This window comes from Mus caroli, chromosome X, assembly GCF_900094665.2.
Source record: "Mus caroli chromosome X, CAROLI_EIJ_v1.1, whole genome shotgun sequence".
NCBI classification, from domain to species: Eukaryota; Metazoa; Chordata; class Mammalia; order Rodentia; family Muridae; genus Mus; species Mus caroli.
This window is the reverse complement of record NC_034589.1, coordinates 84,842,122-84,847,500: the sequence shown is the minus strand read 5'-3', so window position 1 is coordinate 84,847,500 and position 5,379 is coordinate 84,842,122.

Here is a 5,379-nt window from a genome sequence, read left to right as displayed (position 1 = left end):
AGGCCGGATTTCTGCCTCCCCATCCAAAGCAGTCTCAGGTCCCGCGCAATTGGACTGGAGCAGAAGCTGTGTTCCACTCACCAGAAGTCTCAAAATCCTGTGGTGGGTGTCATGGGTAGCTGGTGGGTGTCAGCCGACTCTGCGCTCTAGCTACCCAGGTGCTGGTCAGACCAGAAGAGCTCTTTTTCATTGTAGATATAAAACTTATCAATCATAATGATACCACAGATTAAATATTATGCTTCCTTGAAATTATTTCTGACATAGAATTAAGTCCCCTATTTTTCTTAATTCTTACACAGGGTCTTATTTTGTAATACTCTCTTGACTTGAGCACACTATGTAGACCAGGCTGGAATTAAAATCACTGAAATTTGCCTGCCTGATATATGCCTATGAAGGGGAAATGCCTATGTGAGTAAAGTTTCCTATAGATGCCACAAGAGAACAACAGATTCTCTAGAGCTGTTGTTTTAGGAAGTTGTAAGCCAATCCTTCTTAGATTCTGGGAACATTTTCATACAAAAAATAAAGTGCATCTTTAGTCATCAGGGAAATGCAAATCAAAACAACCCTGAAATTCCACCTCACACCAGTCAGAATGGCTAGGATCAAAAACTTAAGTGACAAAAGATACTGGAAAGGAGTGGAGAAAGAGGTACACTCCTCCATTGGTGGTGGGATTGCAAGCTGGTACAACCACTTTGGAAATCAGTCTAGCAATTCCTCAGGAAGTTGTTAGTTGTTCTACCTGAGGACACTGCTATACCACTCCTGGGCATATACCCCCAAAATGCTCCAACATGTAACAAGGATACATGTTCCATTATGTTCATAGCAGCCTTATTTATAATAGCCAGAAACTGAAAAGAACCCAGATGTCCTTCAACAGCAGAATGGATACAGAAAATGTGGTACATTTACACAATGAAGTACTACTAACCTATTGAAGATAGTGAATTTATGAAATTGTTTGGCAAATGGATGGATCTGGAGGATATCATCCTGAGTGAGGTAAATCAGTCACAAAAGAACACACATGCTATGTATTAACTGATAAGTGTATATTAGCCCCAAAGCTCAGGATACCCAAAATACAAGTCACAGACCACATGAAATTCAAGAAGAAGGAAGACCAAAGTTTGGATGCTTCAGTCCTTCTTAGAAGGGGGAACAAAATAGTCATGAGAGAAAATACAGAGACAGAGTGTGGAGCAGAGCCTGAAGGAAAGGCCATCCAGAGACTGCCACACATAGGGAGCCATCTCATATACAGACAGCAAAAGTTCAGACTTTATTGTGGATGCCAAGAGGTGCTTGCTGACTCTTGAGATGCTCTGCTAGAGCCTGACAAATAAAGAGGTGGGTGTTTGTAGCCAGTCATTGGATTGAGCATGGGGTCCCCAATGAAGGAATTAGAGAAAGGACTGAAGGAGCTGAAGGGATTTACATCCCTATAGGAAGAACAATATCAACTAACCAGACCCTCCAGTGTTCCCAGGGACCACCAACCAAAAGGTACACATGGCTCCAGCCACATATGTTTCAGAGGATGGCTTTGTTGGGCATCAATGGGAGGAGAGGCCCTTGTTCCTGTGAAGGATCGATGTCTTAATGTAGGGTAGATAGGGATGCAGGAGTGGGTGGGTGGGTGTGGAGCATCCTCATATAAGCAGATGGAGGGAGGGTGGGATAGGGGTTTCCCAGAGGGGAAACAGGGAAAGGGGATAAGATTTAAAATGTAAATAAATAAAATGTACAATTAGAAAATGAAAACAAAAATAAAGTACAAAATCAACAAATTTTTCCAAATAATATGCAAAAAATTCATTGACTGTTGGCTTGTGTTAGTAAAATAATTATGAAACTCCAAAGCCCATGCTCCCACATAAACACACATATAGACGGTTATCCACATGTAGATTTACCTTTACCAAGGTTAATGAAAAAAATTGAGAGATTCTACCATTTCAATATAGCACAGAGGTAAGAAAAAAAAAAATGCTTCCCAAGCAAATAGGAAAGGCCATTGAAAATCAATACTCTCAACTTTGCCCAAGCCTAGGTGGCATACTTTGGAGAGTTTCTATATCTAGGAAGAAGGAAGAAGAGCCCAGTACTTATTCAGACTTTCTCTGAGAAACTATCATTGGATAGCCCTAGTATACTCATTTGCCTTCAGTTGATGTGATACAACACTGGCAAAAAGCAACATGGGGGAGGAAAAGGTTTATTTCATGTTGTAGCTTATAGTCAAGCTGTCATCAAGAAAAGTCAAAGCAGAAACCTGGAGATAGGAACTGAAGTAAAGATCATAAAAGAATTTTGCTCACCAGTCTGCCTACTCTAGGTTTTCAGCTACCTTTCTTATAAAACACTGAGCCATTTGCTTAAGGAATGACATTGCCCATAGTGGGCTGGATCTGCCTACATTACAAAGCAATTAAAAAATATTCCAGAGAACAATCTGATGGAGACAATTCCTTAGTCATGGTCTACTCTTTCCAGATGATTCTAGTACACTTCAGTTTGGCAAGGAAAAACCAGCCTACTCAGTAAAATCAAATACTAACTAGGTAATGTTTCTAGATTCCAGGCCAATAACTGTGGAATAAATCTCCAGGCCTGCTATTATACCAAAGCTGGCTCCTTCATATTCAACTGCAAGTCAGAGGAAGGTTCAGTCACTACACTGTTCATATCCAGACAAACTCCATTTCCAGAGGCTCTGGACAGTCAGGAATAAAGAAAGCCTCAAGTGTCTGAAATACTGAGTGAATGTGTACTGTTGATATGAGCCATCCATGTCAAAAACCTTTGCTTCAGATTCAAAGCCTCCCAACCCTCAGCGGTGAGTCTTAGAAGGATGGTAAATTCTTCATCTAGTCCATGTGCTGATGTTGATAAAAGTTTATTATAGCTTTCTACCTGTTGGTATTTATCACCTGAAGACTCCTACCCTGGAGAGAATGTTCCTACCAAGATTAGGTAAACCTGCCCTTTTGTTGAGCTATATAGATAATAACCTTGCCCCCTTGTTTATTTGTATAACCCCAGATACTTGTCCACTTTTATGAAATAACCACTTCTCTCTGTTAAACTGTATATAGTTAAAACACTGAGAATCTGAGATACTATTTTCCATTATAGAGCCAAGATCACCCAGTTGCCATTATTTTCTTTGTGTCAATGTATGTATTTTCTCCATGTCCATACCACACCAGTCAGATACATCCCTGGTGCCAAGCTGCGTGGGACTTTGGGCCACTTTCAGCACCTGTCAGGTTTCCGTGGCCTCAGATTCCAGAATGTGACAGCACAGCATAACTGCCTTAGTCATCAAGCTGTCTCTGGTGTCCTAAACTATACACTAGTCACTGTAATGTTACATTTTGGGCCTGACCAAGTCAGAGCTAGCCTTTATAGTCCCAGGCTTCTGAGACACCCCAGATTCATGTCAGAATCCACAGAATCAAATATCTTACAGATACTTATTTTGATATAGGTCATTGACTTCACTGAAGCCAGTCAAATCCTTATGGCATAGTCTTCCATGTTAATCCCTCATAACTCCATGTTCTCATAAAATCAGGCAACAGGATTGTCCCACTAGACTATAGAGCTGTAATATCTTCCATGAACCCCATTCCAAAAGCAGCCCTCTATACCTCGTCCCAAGCTAGTTGCCTAGGACTTAGAGCCCTTGGAAGTGTCAGGATCAACACCTGTAAACCTAGCCCCTTGATCAATAACAACACATATATGCTCTAGGTAAGTCTCTACAGCCCAAGGCTACAGTCTAGTGCCAGAAATTCCAAACATATATGAACACCAACGATACTAGGCACCAGCCATGAAAACAATTCCATAACACCTCTAGCACTTGGTAAGTTCAGAAATCACAGGATCCAAGCTTAATTAGGGAGACTTGGAATCCATTTAAGTCCATCTTTAAAGACTACCAGGGCCAGCCATGTTAACTAAATAAAAAAATATTCTACCTAGTGAGTTCAATCTTTATGTGCAACACCATAAATCAAAGAAAGTCAAGGTCCAAACACTTTTCAATGCATACGTAAAGTCGTCCTGCCTTCAGAGTCTAGCATCAAGACCACCCTGCAAAACAAGATATGTAGCCTACCAACAGCTTCTGAAGAGGTTGAAAGACTAACCCATACAAAGATATTCTACAAAAAAAAAGGGAGGAACGTGAATCTCGGCTTCTTCAAATATTCAGATATCAACATAATAGAAACCATTAAATATAACAACAAAAGAATACAATGTGAATCCATCAGCTGAATATAGATTTAACTAAAATTGTGCGGTTTGGGCATAAGCAAGCATATATAGAGGAGTGAAACTGAGTGGATACAATCAAAATAAACCTACACAACCAACTGATTTCCATAAAAATGACAAGAACAATTAGTGCAGAAGATAATTTCTTCAATAAATAGAATTCATAAAACAAATATCCACATGTTGAAATGTGAAAATAGACTTTAATCTCTAAGTATTTATAAATTTCTGAAAATGAATTGAATATTTAAAGATAGGATGGTAAAACTACTACATGAAAGTATAGAAAAGCCCTTCCAGTCCACCCCAGCACCAGGGTTCCTTGCCCGTGGAGTCTCTGGACACCCGCAAGGATGCACAGAGGATTCCCCATGGGATCTTAAGACCTCGGGTGAGTGGAACACAACGTCTGCTCCAATCCAATCGAACTGAACCTGAGACTGCATTAAGTAGGGAAGCAGATAACCCGGCCTGATTAGGGGCACAAGTCCCTTCCGGTCCACTCCAGCACCGGGGTTCCTTGCTCACTGAGTCTCCGGACACCCCCAAGGACCTCACAGGAACCTCCAAGGGATCTTAAGACCTCTGGTGAATGGAAAACAACTTCTACCAGGAGGCATGTTCGAACACCAGATATCTGGGCACCTTCCCTGCAAGAAGAGAGCTTGCCTGCAGAGAGTACTCTGACCACTGAAACTAGGGAGAGAGCTAGTCTCCCAGGTCTGCTGATGGAGGCTAACATAATCACCGGAGGAACAAGCTCTAACCAGAGACAACTATAACAACTAGCTTCAGAGATTACCAGATGGCGAAGGGCAAATATAAGAATCCTACTAACAGAAATCAAGACCACTCACCATCATCAGAACACAGCACTCCCACCCCATCAAGTCCTGGGCACCCCAACACACCCGAAAAGCTAGACCCGGATTTAAAAGCATATCTCATGATGATGGTAGATGGCATCAAGAAGGACTTTAATAACTCACTTAAAGAAATACAGGAGAACACAACTAAACAGGTAGAAGACCTTAAAGAGGAAACACAAAAATTCCTTAAAGAATTGCAGGAAAACAC